Genomic DNA, 16,194 nt, shown 5'->3' on the forward strand with positions numbered 1-16,194 from the left:
CACATAGAGGCAGCATGGGAAGCAAAGCAGGGAAGAGAAATAGAGAACATTCCATGAAATGCCCAGGAGATAGATAAGAGCAGAACAAAAAAGGGAAGAATGAAATTCAAAGCCTCCACATAAAAGTGTTTGAAGGTCCCACCAGTCATTCATGCTTATTATTGTGTGCCTTTACTTTCAAAGTACAGTGTGGAGCCTTTGACGATCCCTCTCTTGTATTTCAGCAGACACAGATAGTTGAGAAGTCTTTTCTCACATAGCTGGCACAAGCTTGCGCTTTTCCTTGCTGGTAGCGTGGAAATGACAGCTTGGTCCTTGGAAGTAAAATCAAGCAAAATTAGCAGAGGATGGTTTCGATCCATCGACCTCTGGGTTATGGGCCCAGCACGCTTCCGCTGCGCCACTCTGCTCCGTTGTGAAAGTGTTCTTTTTATGCAGATAAGGAGCATTAGGCAGAGTAGCATGGGATTGGTCTGGCTCTCACCTCATTTGCATAAGTATATCCCAAGGCATGCTGGGTGCAGAAAAACTTCATCTTCCCCTCTCACAATCAGTCATAACTGAAAGTCAGACACTCTTAGGCACTAGCCGTTTCAGGCCTTTATCAAGACAGTAGCTCTTGAACCATCTCTCTCTCGCTCTGTGATCCTAGCACTAGCATGCTCAGGATTTGGCTTTACCTTGGAGCCAGAGATATACCCGGTGAGGGCTTGCCCGGTGTGAGGCTTTTGAGCGTTTGGGAGCGTTCGGGACGTGAGTGGACGTTGGACAGGAAACTATGCGAATATGAAGCCTCCAACATTCCTGCTTCAGTGAGTGGTTCTTTCCATGGACATCTGACTCTTGGATTCCTCTCAACTTGCCTTCTGATAAAACATTTTGTGAGCAGCAGTTTCCTTCGACAGCTACAAGGTGGCGCTACATTCAGGTGAGAGCACAAGTATGCACAAAATGTTAGGGACTTTTGCCAGATTTATCGGTGGATCTTGCATATTTTTTCAGAGGCTAGATATTGCCTAGAAATGCTTTTTAACATAGAGATGCTGGAGTTACAATGTCTGGTCGGGCCTCAGCCCTTCCATTGTTTGCCCACTGTAACAAATTTATTACCAGCACATGTGTGTTGTGACTCTGCTTTATGAAACTTATCATATATTAGGACAATGTATGTAGCAGAAGGTGCGATTGAGATGTTTGCCCACGTATTTGTTTATTTTTTTATATATGGCTGATTAATCTGTTCGTGAAATTTCCATTTTGTGACATGTTGCATTACAATATATCCTGCTTGCAGAATATATAAGTATTTTCAGTGCGTTGGCCGGGAATCGAACCCGGGTCAACTGCTTGGGAAGCAGCTATGCTCACCACTATACCACCAACACCCTCTGATGTGTTAGCTCTCGGTTCTAAATATTACGTTGCAGAAATCAATGACTATCTTGCACCAGCTTCAATGGTGCATTTGGTTTAGATACCAACATGAGAAGCAGTAGAACGTTTTTTGCAGAGGGTAAGGAACTGGGGATTGAAACCAAGGACAAAGTTGTGCAGAAGAGAAGAAATGAAAAGCAACAGTACAAATAGTAGAAATGAGCATATATAGGCAGCATGGGAAGCAAAGCAGGGAAGAGAAAGAGAACATTCCATGAAATGCCCAGGAGATAGATAAGAGCAGAACAAAAAGGGAAGAATGAAATTCAAAGCATGCCCAGAAAGTTGTGTGAAGCTCCCACCAGTCATTTATGGTTATAATTGTGTGTCTTTACTTTCAAAGTACAGGGTTGTACCTTTCACGATCACTCTTGTATTACACAGACACGAATAGTTGAGAAGTCTTTTCTCACATAGCTGGTACAAGCTTGCACTTTTCCTTTCTGGCTATGTGGAAATGACAGCTTGGTCCTTGGAAGGAAAATCAAGCAAAATTAGCAGAGGATGGTTTCGATCCATCGACCTCTGGGTTATGGGCCCAGCACGCTTCCGCTGTGCCACTCTGCTCCTTTGTGAAAGTGTTCTGTTTATGCAGATGAGGAGGCATTCAGAGAAGTGACGTGGGATTGGTCGGGCTCTCACCTCATTTGCCTAAGTATATCGCAAGGCATGCTGGGTGCAGAAAATCTTTATCTTCCCCTCTCACAATCAGTCACAACTGAAAGTCCAGACCCTCTTATTCACTAGCCGTTTCAGGCCTTTAACAAGACAACAGCTCTCCGACGCTCTCTGTCTCTCTCTCTCTCTGTGATCCTAGTGCTTGCATGCTCAGTATTTGGCTTTACCTGGGAGCCAGAGATCTACCCGGTGAGGGCTTGCCGGTATAAGGCTTTAGAGCGTTTGGGAGCGTTCGGTACATGAGAGGACGTTGGACTGGAAGCTATGCAAATTTGAAGCATCCAAACTTCCTGCTGCAGTCGGAGGCTCTTTCCATGGACATCTGCCTTTTGGATTCCTCTAAACTTGCCCTCTGATGAAACATTTTGTGAGCTGCAGTTACCTCCGACGGCTACAAGGTGGTGCTACATTCAGGTGAGGGCACAAGTATGCACAAAATGTTGGGGACTTTTGCCAGATTTATTGCTGGATCTTGCATATTTTTTTCAGAGGCTAAATATTGCCTAGGAAATGCTTTTTAACATAGAGATGCTGGAGTTAAAATGTCTGGTCGGGCCTCAGCCCTTTCATTGTCTGCCCACTGTAACATATTTTTTTACCAGTACATGTGAGTGGTGACTCTGCTTTATGAAACTTATCATATATTAGGACAATGAATATAGCAGAAGGGGCGATCGAAATGCTTGCCTACATATTTGTTTATTTTTTATATAATGGCTGATTAACCTCTTAATTATATTACCATTTTGTGAAATGTTGCTTTAAAATATATCCTGCTTGCAGAATATATAAGTATTTGTACTGCGTTGGCCGGGAATCGAACCCGGGTCAACTGCTTGGAAGGCAGCTATGCTCACCACTATACCACCAACGCCCTCTGATCTTTGTGCTCTCGGTTCTAAACATTAGGACCCTGAGTTCAATGACTATCATGCACCAGCTTCAATGGTGCATTTGGTTTAGATACCAACATGAAAAGCAATAGAAAGTTTTTGTAGAGGGTAAGGAACTGGGATTGAAACCAAGGACAAAGCTGTGCAGAAGAGAAGAATGGAAAGCAGCAATACAAATAATAGATATGAACACATAGAGGCAGCATGGGAAGCAAAGCAGGGAAGAGAAATAGAGAACATTCCATGAAATGCCCAGGAGATAGATAAGAGCAGAACAAAAAAGGGAAGAATGAAATTCAAAGCCTCCACATAAAAGTGTTTGAAGGTCCCACCAGTCATTCATGCTTATTATTGTGTGCCTTTACTTTCAAAGTACAGTGTGGAGCTTTTGAGGATCCCTCTCTTGTATTTCAGCAGACACAGATAGTTGAGAAGTCTTTTCTCACATAGCTGGCACAAGCTTGTGCTTTTCCTTGCTGGTAGCGTGGAAATGACAGCTTGGTCCTTGGAAGTAAAATCAAGCAAAATTAGCAGAGGATGGTTTCGATCCATCGACCTCTGGGTTATGGGCCCAGCACGCTTCCGCTGCGCCACTCTGCTCCGTTGTGAAAGTGTTCTTTTTATGCAGATAAGGAGCATTAGGCAGAGTAGCATGGGATTGGTCTGGCTCTCACCTCATTTGCATAAGTATATCCCAAGGCATGCTGGGTGCAGAAAAACTTCATCTTCCCCTCTCACAATCAGTAATAACTGAAAGTCAGACACTCTTAGGCACTAGCCGTTTCAGGCCTTTATCAAGACAGTAGCTCTTGAACCATCTCTCTCTCGCTCTGTGATCCTAGCACTAGCATGCTCAGGATTTGGCTTTACCTTGGAGCCAGAGATATACCCGGTGAGGGCTTGCCCGGTGTGAGGCTTTTGAGCGTTTGGGAGCGTTTGGGACGTGAGTGGACGTTGGACAGGAAACTATGCGAATATGAAGCCTCCAACATTCCTGCTTCAGTGAGTGGTTCTTTCCATGGACATCTGACTCTTGGATTCCTCTCAACTTGCCTTCTGATAAAACATTTTGTGAGCAGCAGTTTCCTTCGACAGCTACAAGGTGGCGCTACATTCAGGTGAGAGCACAAGTATGCACAAAATGTTAGGGACTTTTGCCAGATTTATCGGTGGATCTTGCATATTTTTTCAGAGGCTAGATATTGCCTAGAAATGCTTTTTAACATAGAGATGCTGGAGTTACAATGTCTGGTCGGGCCTCAGCCCTTCCATTGTTTGCCCACTGTAACAAATTTATTACCAGCACATGTGTGTTGTGACTCTGCTTTATGAAACTTATCATATATTAGGACAATGTATGTAGCAGAAGGTGCGATTGAGATGTTTGCCCACGTATTTGTTTATTTTTTTATATATGGCTGATTAATCTGTTCGTGAAATTTCCATTTTGTGACATGTTGCATTACAATATATCCTGCTTGCAGAATATATAAGTATTTTCAGTGCGTTGGCCGGGAATCGAACCCGGGTCAACTGCTTGGGAAGCAGCTATGCTCACCACTATACCACCAACGCCCTCTGATGTGTTAGCTCTCGGTTCTAAATATTACGTTGCAGAAATCAATGACTATCTTGCACCAGCTTCAATGGTGCATTTGGTTTAGATACCAACATGAGAAGCAGTAGAACGTTTTTTGCAGAGGGTAAGGAACTGGGGATTGAAACCAAGGACAAAGTTGTGCAGAAGAGAAGAAATGAAAAGCAACAGTACAAATAGTAGAAATGAGCATATATAGGCAGCATGGGAAGCAAAGCAGGGAAGAGAAAGAGAACATTCCATGAAATGCCCAGGAGATATATAAGAGCAGAACAAAAAGGGAAGAATGAAATTCAAAGCATGCCCTGAAAGTTGTGTGAAGCTCCCACCAGTCAGTCATTTATGGTTATAATTGTGTGTCTTTACTTTCAAAGTACAGGGTTGTACCTTTCACGATCACTCTTGTATTACACAGACACGAATAGTTGAGAAGTCTTTTCTCACATAGCTGGCACAAGCTTGCACTTTTCCTTTCTGGCTATGTGGAAATGACAGCTTGGTCCTTGGAAGGAAAATCAAGCAAAATTAGCAGAGGATGGTTTCGATCCATCGACCTCTGGGTTATGGGCCCAGCACGCTTCCGCTGCACCACTCTGCTCCTTTGTGAAAGTGTTCTCTTTATGCAGATGAGGAGGCATTCAGAGAAGTGACGTGGGATTGGTCGGGCTCTCACCTCATTTGCCTAAGTATATCGCAAGGCATGCTGGGTGCAGAAAATCTTTATCTTCCCCTCTCACAATCAGTCACAACTGAAAGTCCAGACCCTCTTAGGCACTAGCCGTTTCAGGCCTTTAACAAGACAACAGCTCTCCGACGCTCTCTGTCTCTCTCTCTCTCTGTGATCCTAGTGCTTGCATGCTCAGTATTTGGCTTTTCCTGGGAGCCAGAGATCTACCCAGTGAGGGCTTGCCGGTATAAGGCTTTAGAGCGTTTGGGAGCGTTCGGTACATGAGAGGACGTTGGACTGGAAGCTATGCAAATTTGAAGCATCCAAACTTCCTGCTGCAGTCGGAGGCTCTTTCCATGGACATCTGCCTTTTGGATTCCTCTAAACTTGCCCTCTGATGAAACATTTTGTGAGCTGCAGTTACCTCCGACGGCTACAAGGTGGTGCTACATTCAGGTGAGGGCACAAGTATGCACAAAATGTTGGGGACTTTTGCCAGATTTATTGCTGGATCTTGCATATTTTTTTCAGAGGCTAAATATTGCCTAGGAAATGCTTTTTAACATAGAGATGCTGGAGTTAAAATGTCTGGTCGGGCCTCAGCCCTTTCATTGTCTGCCCACTGTAACATATTTTTTTACCAGTACATGTGAGTGGTGACTCTGCTTTATGAAACTTATCATATATTAGGACAATGAATATAGCAGAAGGGGCGATCGAAATGCTTGCCTACATATTTGTTTATTTTTTTTATAATGGCTGATTAACCTCTTAATTATATTACCATTTTGTGAAATGTTGCTTTAAAATATATCCTGCTTGCAGAATATATAAGTATTTGTACTGCGTTGGCCGGGAATCGAACCCGGGTCAACTGCTTGGAAGGCAGCTATGCTCACCACTCTACCACCAACGCCCTCTGATCTTTGCGCTCTCGGTTCTAAACATTAGGACCCTGAGTTCAATGACTATCATGCACCAGCTTCAATGGTGCATTTGGTTTAGATACCAACATGAAAAGCAATAGAAAGTTTTTGTAGAGGGTAAGGAACTGGGATTGAAACCAAGGACAAAGCTGTGCAGAAGAGAAGAATGGAAAGCAGCAATACAAATAATAGATATGAACACATAGAGGCAGCATGGGAAGCAAAGCAGGGAAGAGAAATAGAGAACATTCCATGAAATGCCCAGGAGATAGATAAGAGCAGAACAAAAAAGGGAAGAATGAAATTCAAAGCCTCCACATAAAAGTGTTTGAAGGTCCCACCAGTCATTCATGCTTATTATTGTGTGCCTTTACTTTCAAAGTACAGTGTGGAGCCTTTGACGATCCCTCTCTTGTATTTCAGCAGACACAGATAGTTGAGAAGTCTTTTCTCACATAGCTGGCACAAGCTTGCGCTTTTCCTTGCTGGTAGCGTGGAAATGACAGCTTGGTCCTTGGAAGTAAAATCAAGCAAAATTAGCAGAGGATGGTTTCGATCCATCGACCTCTGGGTTATGGGCCCAGCACGCTTCCGCTGCGCCACTCTGCTCCGTTGTGAAAGTGTTCTTTTTATGCAGATAAGGAGCATTAGGCAGAGTAGCATGGGATTGGTCTGGCTCTCACCTCATTTGCATAAGTATATCCCAAGGCATGCTGGGTGCAGAAAAACTTCATCTTCCCCTCTCACAATCAGTCATAACTGAAAGTCAGACACTCTTAGGCACTAGCCGTTTCAGGCCTTTATCAAGACAGTAGCTCTTGAACCATCTCTCTCTCGCTCTGTGATCCTAGCACTAGCATGCTCAGGATTTGGCTTTACCTTGGAGCCAGAGATATACCCGGTGAGGGCTTGCCCGGTGTGAGGCTTTTGAGCGTTTGGGAGCGTTGTGGACGTTGGACAGGAAACTATGCGAATATGAAGCCTCCAACATTCCTGCTTCAGTGAGTGGTTCTTTCCATGGACATCTGACTCTTGGATTCCTCTCAACTTGCCTTCTGATAAAACATTTTGTGAGCAGCAGTTTCCTTCGACAGCTACAAGGTGGCGCTACATTCAGGTGAGAGCACAAGTATGCACAAAATGTTAGGGACTTTTGCCAGATTTATCGGTGGATCTTGCATATTTTTTCAGAGGCTAGATATTGCCTAGAAATGCTTTTTAACATAGAGATGCTGGAGTTACAATGTCTGGTCGGGCCTCAGCCCTTCCATTGTTTGCCCACTGTAACAAATTTATTACCAGCACATGTGTGTTGTGACTCTGCTTTATGAAACTTATCATATATTAGGACAATGTATGTAGCAGAAGGTGCGATTGAGATGTTTGCCCACGTATTTGTTTATTTTTTTATATATGGCTGATTAATCTGTTCGTGAAATTTCCATTTTGTGACATGTTGCATTACAATATATCCTGCTTGCAGAATATATAAGTATTTTCAGTGCGTTGGCCGGGAATCGAACCCGGGTCAACTGCTTGGGAAGCAGCTATGCTCACCACTATACCACCAACGCCCTCTGATGTGTTAGCTCTCGGTTCTAAATATTACGTTGCAGAAATCAATGACTATCTTGCACCAGCTTCAATGGTGCATTTGGTTTAGATACCAACATGAGAAGCAGTAGAACGTTTTTTGCAGAGGGTAAGGAACTGGGGATTGAAACCAAGGACAAAGTTGTGCAGAAGAGAAGAAATGAAAAGCAACAGTACAAATAGTAGAAATGAGCATATATAGGCAGCATGGGAAGCAAAGCAGGGAAGAGAAAGAGAACATTCCATGAAATGCCCAGGAGATATATAAGAGCAGAACAAAAAGGGAAGAATGAAATTCAAAGCATGCCCAGAAAGTTGTGTGAAGCTCCCACCAGTCAGTCATTTATGGTTATAATTGTGTGTCTTTACTTTCAAAGTACAGGGTTGTACCTTTCACGATCACTCTTGTATTACACAGACACGAATAGTTGAGAAGTCTTTTCTCACATAGCTGGTACAAGCTTGCACTTTTCCTTTCTGGCTATGTGGAAATGACAGCTTGGTCCTTGGAAGGAAAATCAAGCAAAATTAGCAGAGGATGGTTTCGATCCATCGACCTCTGGGTTATGGGCCCAGCACGCTTCCGCTGCGCCACTCTGCTCCTTTGTGAAAGTGTTCTGTTTATGCAGATGAGGAGGCATTCAGAGAAGTGACGTGGGATTGGTCGGGCTCTCACCTCATTTGCCTAAGTATATCGCAAGGCATGCTGGGTGCAGAAAATCTTTATCTTCCCCTCTCACAATCAGTCACAACTGAAAGTCCAGACCCTCTTATTCACTAGCCGTTTCAGGCCTTTAACAAGACAACAGCTCTCCGACGCTCTCTGTCTCTCTCTCTCTCTGTGATCCTAGTGCTTGCATGCTCAGTATTTGGCTTTTCCTGGGAGCCAGAGATCTACCCGGTGAGGGCTTGCCGGTATAAGGCTTTAGAGCGTTTGGGAGCGTTCGGTACATGAGAGGACGTTGGACTGGAAGCTATGCAAATTTGAAGCATCCAAACTTCCTGCTGCAGTCGGAGGCTCTTTCCATGGACATCTGCCTTTTGGATTCCTCTAAACTTGCCCTCTGATGAAACATTTTGTGAGCTGCAGTTACCTCCGACGGCTACAAGGTGGTGCTACATTCAGGTGAGGGCACAAGTATGCACAAAATGTTGGGGACTTTTGCCAGATTTATTGCTGGACCTTGCATATTTTTTTCAGAGGCTAAATATTGCCTAGGAAATGCTTTTTAACATAGAGATGCTGGAGTTAAAATGTCTGGTCGGGCCTCAGCCCTTTCATTGTCTGCCCACTGTAACATATTTTTTTACCAGTACATGTGAGTGGTGACTCTGCTTTATGAAACTTATCATATATTAGGACAATGAATATAGCAGAAGGGGCGATCGAAATGCTTGCCTACATATTTGTTTATTTTTTATATAATGGCTGATTAACCTCTTAATTATATTACCATTTTGTGAAATGTTGCTTTAAAATATATCCTGCTTGCAGAATATATAAGTATTTGTACTGCGTTGGCCGGGAATCGAACCCGGGTCAACTGCTTGGAAGGCAGCTATGCTCACCACTATACCACCAACGCCCTCTGATCTTTGTGCTCTCGGTTCTAAACATTAGGACCCTGAGTTCAATGACTATCATGCACCAGCTTCAATGGTGCATTTGGTTTAGATACCAACATGAAAAGCAATAGAAAGTTTTTGTAGAGGGTAAGGAACTGGGATTGAAACCAAGGACAAAGCTGTGCAGAAGAGAAGAATGGAAAGCAGCAATACAAATAATAGATATGAACACATAGAGGCAGCATGGGAAGCAAAGCAGGGAAGAGAAATAGAGAACATTCCATGAAATGCCCAGGAGATAGATAAGAGCAGAACAAAAAAGGGAAGAATGAAATTCAAAGCCTCCACATAAAAGTGTTTGAAGGTCCCACCAGTCATTCATGCTTATTATTGTGTGCCTTTACTTTCAAAGTACAGTGTGGAGCTTTTGACGATCCCTCTCTTGTATTTCAGCAGACACAGATAGTTGAGAAGTCTTTTCTCACATAGCTGGCACAAGCTTGCGCTTTTCCTTGCTGGTAGCGTGGAAATGACAGCTTGGTCCTTGGAAGTAAAATCAAGCAAAATTAGCAGAGGATGGTTTCGATCCATCGACCTCTGGGTTATGGGCCCAGCACGCTTCCGCTGCGCCACTCTGCTCCGTTGTGAAAGTGTTCTTTTTATGCAGATAAGGAGCATTAGGCAGAGTAGCATGGGATTGGTCTGGCTCTCACCTCATTTGCATAAGTATATCCCAAGGCATGCTGGGTGCAGAAAAACTTCATCTTCCCCTCTCACAATCAGTAATAACTGAAAGTCAGACACTCTTAGGCACTAGCCGTTTCAGGCCTTTATCAAGACAGTAGCTCTTGAACCATCTCTCTCTCGCTCTGTGATCCTAGCACTAGCATGCTCAGGATTTGGCTTTACCTTGGAGCCAGAGATATACCCAGTGAGGGCTTGCCCGGTGTGAGGCTTTTGAGCGTTTGGGAGCGTTGTGGACGTTGGACAGGAAACTATGCGAATATGAAGCCTCCAACATTCCTGCTTCAGTGAGTGGTTCTTTCCATGGACATCTGACTCTTGGATTCCTCTCAACTTGCCTTCTGATAAAACATTTTGTGAGCAGCAGTTTCCTTCGACAGCTACAAGGTGGCGCTACATTCAGGTGAGAGCACAAGTATGCACAAAATGTTAGGGACTTTTGCCAGATTTATCGGTGGATCTTGCATATTTTTTCAGAGGCTAGATATTGCCTAGAAATGCTTTTTAACATAGAGATGCTGGAGTTACAATGTCTGGTCGGGCCTCAGCCCTTCCATTGTTTGCCCACTGTAACAAATTTATTACCAGCACATGTGTGTTGTGACTCTGCTTTATGAAACTTATCATATATTAGGACAATGTATGTGGCAGAAGGTGCGATTGAGATGTTTGCCCACGTATTTGTTTATTTTTTTATATATGGCTGATTAATCTGTTCGTGAAATTTCCATTTTGTGACATGTTGCATTACAATATATCCTGCTTGCAGAATATATAAGTATTTTCAGTGCGTTGGCCGGGAATCGAACCCGGGTCAACTGCTTGGGAAGCAGCTATGCTCACCACTATACCACCAACGCCCTCTGATGTGTTAGCTCTCGGTTCTAAATATTACGTTGCAGAAATCAATGACTATCTTGCACCAGCTTCAATGGTGCATTTGGTTTAGATACCAACATGAGAAGCAGTAGAACGTTTTTTGCAGAGGGTAAGGAACTGGGGATTGAAACCAAGGACAAAGTTGTGCAGAAGAGAAGAAATGAAAAGCAACAGTACAAATAGTAGAAATGAGCATATATAGGCAGCATGGGAAGCAAAGCAGGGAAGAGAAAGAGAACATTCCATGAAATGCCCAGGAGATAGATAAGAGCAGAACAAAAAGGGAAGAATGAAATTCAAAGCATGCCCAGAAAGTTGTGTGAAGCTCCCACCAGTCATTTATGGTTATAATTGTGTGTCTTTACTTTCAAAGTACAGGGTTGTACCTTTCACGATCACTCTTGTATTACACAGACACGAATAGTTGAGAAGTCTTTTCTCACATAGCTGGTACAAGCTTGCACTTTTCATTCTGGCTATGTGGAAATGACAGCTTGGTCCTTGGAAGGAAAATCAAGCAAAATTAGCAGAGGATGGTTTCGATCCATCGACCTCTGGGTTATGGGCCCAGCACGCTTCCGCTGCGCCACTCTGCTCCTTTGTGAAAGTGTTCTGTTTATGCAGATGAGGAGGCATTCAGAGAAGTGACGTGGGATTGGTCGGGCTCTCACCTCATTTGCCTAAGTATATCGCAAGGCATGCTGGGTGCAGAAAATCTTTATCTTCCCCTCTCACAATCAGTCACAACTGAAAGTCCAGACCCTCTTATTCACTAGCCGTTTCAGGCCTTTAACAAGACAACAGCTCTCCGACGCTCTCTGTCTCTCTCTCTCTCTGTGATCCTAGTGCTTGCATGCTCAGTATTTGGCTTTACCTGGGAGCCAGAGATCTACCCGGTGAGGGCTTGCCGGTATAAGGCTTTAGAGCGTTTGGGAGCGTTCGGTACATGAGAGGACGTTGGACTGGAAGCTATGCAAATTTGAAGCATCCAAACTTCCTGCTGCAGTCGGAGGCTCTTTCCATGGACATCTGCCTTTTGGATTCCTCTAAACTTGCCCTCTGATGAAACATTTTGTGAGCTGCAGTTACCTCCGACGGCTACAAGGTGGTGCTACATTCAGGTGAGGGCACAAGTATGCACAAAATGTTGGGGACTTTTGCCAGATTTATTGCTGGATCTTGCATATTTTTTTCAGAGGCTAAATATTGCCTAGGAAATGCTTTTTAACATAGAGATGCTGGAGTTAAAATGTCTGGTCGGGCCTCAGCCCTTTCATTGTCTGCCCACTGTAACATATTTTTTTACCAGTACATGTGAGTGGTGACTCTGCTTTATGAAACTTATCATATATTAGGACAATGAATATAGCAGAAGGGGCGATCGAAATGCTTGCCTACATATTTGTTTATTTTTTATATAATGGCTGATTAACCTCTTAATTATATTACCATTTTGTGAAATGTTGCTTTAAAATATATCCTGCTTGCAGAATATATAAGTATTTGTACTGCGTTGGCCGGGAATCGAACCCGGGTCAACTGCTTGGAAGGCAGATATGCTCACCACTATACCACCAACGCCCTCTGATCTTTGCGCTCTCGGTTCTAAACATTAGGACCCTGAGTTCAATGACTATCATGCACCAGCTTCAAAGGTGCATTTGGTTTAGATACCAACATGAAAAGCAATAGAAAGTTTTTGTAGAGGGTAAGGAACTGGGATTGAAACCAAGGACAAAGCTGTGCAGAAGAGAAGAATGGAAAGCAGCAATACAAATAATAGATATGAACACATAGAGGCAGCATGGGAAGCAAAGCAGGGAAGAGAAATAGAGAACATTCCATGAAATGCCCAGGTGATAGATAAGAGCAGAACAAAAAAGGGAAGAATGAAATTCAAAGCCTCCACATAAAAGTGTTTGAAGGTCCCACCAGTCATTCATGCTTATTATTGTGTGCCTTTACTTTCAAAGTACAGTGTGGAGCTTTTGACGATCCCTCTCTTGTATTTCAGCAGACACAGATAGTTGAGAAGTCTTTTCTCACATAGCTGGCACAAGCTTGCGCTTTTCCTTGCTGGTAGCGTGGAAATGACAGCTTGGTCCTTGGAAGTAAAATCAAGCAAAATTAGCAGAGGATGGTTTCGATCCATCGACCTCTGGGTTATGGGCCCAGCACGCTTCCGCTGCGCCACTCTGCTCCGTTGTGAAAGTGTTCTTTTTATGCAGATAAGGAGCATTAGGCAGAGTAGCATGGGATTGGTCTGGCTCTCACCTCATTTGCATAAGTATATCCCAAGGCATGCTGGGTGCAGAAAAACTTCATCTTCCCCTCTCACAATCAGTCATAACTGAAAGTCAGACACTCTTAGGCACTAGCCGTTTCAGGCCTTTATCAAGACAGTAGCTCTTGAACCATCTCTCTCTCGCTCTGTGATCCTAGCACTAGCATGCTCAGGATTTGGCTTTACCTTGGAGCCAGAGATATACCCGGTGAGGGCTTGCCCGGTGTGAGGCTTTTGAGCGTTTGGGAGCGTTGTGGACGTTGGACAGGAAACTATGCGAATATGAAGCCTCCAACATTCCTGCTTCAGTGAGTGGTTCTTTCCATGGACATCTGACTCTTGGATTCCTCTCAACTTGCCTTCTGATAAAACATTTTGTGAGCAGCAGTTTCCTTCGACAGCTACAAGGTGGCGCTACATTCAGGTGAGAGCACAAGTATGCACAAAATGTTAGGGACTTTTGCCAGATTTATCGGTGGATCTTGCATATTTTTTCAGAGGCTAGATATTGCCTAGAAATGCTTTTTAACATAGAGATGCTGGAGTTACAATGTCTGGTCGGGCCTCAGCCCTTCCATTGTTTGCCCACTGTAACAAATTTATTACCAGCACATGTGTGTTGTGACTCTGCTTTATGAAACTTATCATATATTAGGACAATGTATGTAGCAGAAGGTGCGATTGAGATGTTTGCCCACGTATTTGTTTATTTTTTTATATATGGCTGATTAATCTGTTCGTGAAATTTCCATTTTGTGACATGTTGCATTACAATATATCCTGCTTGCAGAATATATAAGTATTTTCAGTGCGTTGGCCGGGAATCGAACCCGGGTCAACTGCTTGGGAAGCAGCTATGCTCACCACTATACCACCAACGCCCTCTGATGTGTTAGCTCTCGGTTCTAAATATTACGTTGCAGAAATCAATGACTATCTTGCACCAGCTTCAATGGTGCATTTGGTTTAGATACCAACATGAGAAGCAGTAGAACGTTTTTTGCAGAGGGTAAGGAACTGGGGATTGAAACCAAGGACAAAGTTGTGCAGAAGAGAAGAAATGAAAAGCAACAGTACAAATAGTAGAAATGAGCATATATAGGCAGCATGGGAAGCAAAGCAGGGAAGAGAAAGAGAACATTCCATGAAATGCCCAGGAGATATATAAGAGCAGAACAAAAAGGGAAGAATGAAATTCAAAGCATGCCCAGAAAGTTGTGTGAAGCTCCCACCAGTCAGTCATTTATGGTTATAATTGTGTGTCTTTACTTTCAAAGTACAGGGTTGTACCTTTCACGATCACTCTTGTATTACACAGACACGAATAGTTGAGAAGTCTTTTCTCACATAGCTGGTACAAGCTTGCACTTTTCCTTTCTGGCTATGTGGAAATGACAGCTTGGTCCTTGGAAGGAAAATCAAGCAAAATTAGCAGAGGATGGTTTCGATCCATCGACCTCTGGGTTATGGGCCCAGCACGCTTCCGCTGCGCCACTCTGCTCCTTTGTGAAAGTGTTCTGTTTATGCAGATGAGGAGGCATTCAGAGAAGTGACGTGGGATTGGTCGGGCTCTCACCTCATTTGCCTAAGTATATCGCAAGGCATGCTGGGTGCAGAAAATCTTTATCTTCCCCTCTCACAATCAGTCACAACTGAAAGTCCAGACCCTCTTATTCACTAGCCGTTTCAGGCCTTTAACAAGACAACAGCTCTCCGACGCTCTCTGTCTCTCTCTCTCTCTGTGATCCTAGTGCTTGCATGCTCAGTATTTGGCTTTTCCTGGGAGCCAGAGATCTACCCGGTGAGGGCTTGCCGGTATAAGGCTTTAGAGCGTTTGGGAGCGTTCGGTACATGAGAGGACGTTGGACTGGAAGCTATGCAAATTTGAAGCATCCAAACTTCCTGCTGCAGTCGGAGGCTCTTTCCATGGACATCTGCCTTTTGGATTCCTCTAAACTTGCCCTCTGATGAAACATTTTGTGAGCTGCAGTTACCTCCGACGGCTACAAGGTGGTGCTACATTCAGGTGAGGGCACAAGTATGCACAAAATGTTGGGGACTTTTGCCAGATTTATTGCTGGACCTTGCATATTTTTTTCAGAGGCTAAATATTGCCTAGGAAATGCTTTTTAACATAGAGATGCTGGAGTTAAAATGTCTGGTCGGGCCTCAGCCCTTTCATTGTCTGCCCACTGTAACATATTTTTTTACCAGTACATGTGAGTGGTGACTCTGCTTTATGAAACTTATCATATATTAGGACAATGAATATAGCAGAAGGGGCGATCGAAATGCTTGCCTACATATTTGTTTATTTTTTATATAATGGCTGATTAACCTCTTAATTATATTACCATTTTGTGAAATGTTGCTTTAAAATATATCCTGCTTGCAGAATATATAAGTATTTGTACTGCGTTGGCCGGGAATCGAACCCGGGTCAACTGCTTGGAAGGCAGCTATGCTCACCACTATACCACCAACGCCCTCTGATCTTTGTGCTCTCGGTTCTAAACATTAGGACCCTGAGTTCAATGACTATCATGCACCAGCTTCAATGGTGCATTTGGTTTAGATACCAACATGAAAAGCAATAGAAAGTTTTTGTAGAGGGTAAGGAACTGGGATTGAAACCAAGGACAAAGCTGTGCAGAAGAGAAGAATGGAAAGCAGCAATACAAATAATAGATATGAACACATAGAGGCAGCATGGGAAGCAAAGCAGGGAAGAGAAATAGAGAACATTCCATGAAATGCCCAGGAGATAGATAAGAGCAGAACAAAAAAGGGAAGAATGAAATTCAAAGCCTCCACATAAAAGTGTTTGAAGGTCCCACCAGTCATTCATGCTTATTATTGTGTGCCTTTACTTTCAAAGTACAGTGTGGAGCTTTTGACGATCCCTCTCTTGTATTTCAGCAGACACAGATAGT

General features: G+C 43.5%; 8 non-coding genes across 8 annotated transcripts; all 8 read right to left on the bottom strand.

The window, feature by feature from the left end:
• Nucleotides 1-1,313: 1,313 nt before the first annotated feature.
• Nucleotides 1,314-1,385, bottom strand: TRNAG-CCC (transfer RNA glycine (anticodon CCC)). The gene has a single exon. It is a non-coding gene; the product is annotated as a tRNA-Gly (tRNA).
• Nucleotides 1,386-2,914: 1,529 nt separating this feature from the next.
• Nucleotides 2,915-2,986, bottom strand: TRNAG-UCC (transfer RNA glycine (anticodon UCC)). The gene has a single exon. It is a non-coding gene; the product is annotated as a tRNA-Gly (tRNA).
• Nucleotides 2,987-4,508: 1,522 nt separating this feature from the next.
• Nucleotides 4,509-4,580, bottom strand: TRNAG-CCC (transfer RNA glycine (anticodon CCC)). The gene has a single exon. It is a non-coding gene; the product is annotated as a tRNA-Gly (tRNA).
• Nucleotides 4,581-7,697: 3,117 nt separating this feature from the next.
• On the bottom strand, nt 7,698-7,769 carry TRNAG-CCC (transfer RNA glycine (anticodon CCC)). The gene has a single exon. It is a non-coding gene; the product is annotated as a tRNA-Gly (tRNA).
• A 1,533-nt stretch (nt 7,770-9,302) lies between these two features.
• Nucleotides 9,303-9,374, bottom strand: TRNAG-UCC (transfer RNA glycine (anticodon UCC)). Its single transcript has one exon. It is a non-coding gene; the product is annotated as a tRNA-Gly (tRNA).
• A 1,512-nt stretch (nt 9,375-10,886) lies between these two features.
• Nucleotides 10,887-10,958, bottom strand: TRNAG-CCC (transfer RNA glycine (anticodon CCC)). Its single transcript has one exon. It is a non-coding gene; the product is annotated as a tRNA-Gly (tRNA).
• A 3,112-nt stretch (nt 10,959-14,070) lies between these two features.
• On the bottom strand, nt 14,071-14,142 carry TRNAG-CCC (transfer RNA glycine (anticodon CCC)). The gene has a single exon. It is a non-coding gene; the product is annotated as a tRNA-Gly (tRNA).
• Nucleotides 14,143-15,675: 1,533 nt separating this feature from the next.
• TRNAG-UCC (transfer RNA glycine (anticodon UCC)) lies at nt 15,676-15,747 on the bottom strand. The gene has a single exon. It is a non-coding gene; the product is annotated as a tRNA-Gly (tRNA).
• Between the last annotated feature and the right edge of the window lie 447 nt (nt 15,748-16,194).

Source organism: Lissotriton vulgaris, chromosome 9 (assembly GCF_964263255.1).
Source record: "Lissotriton vulgaris chromosome 9, aLisVul1.2, whole genome shotgun sequence".
NCBI lineage: Eukaryota > Metazoa > Chordata > Amphibia > Caudata > Salamandridae > Lissotriton > Lissotriton vulgaris.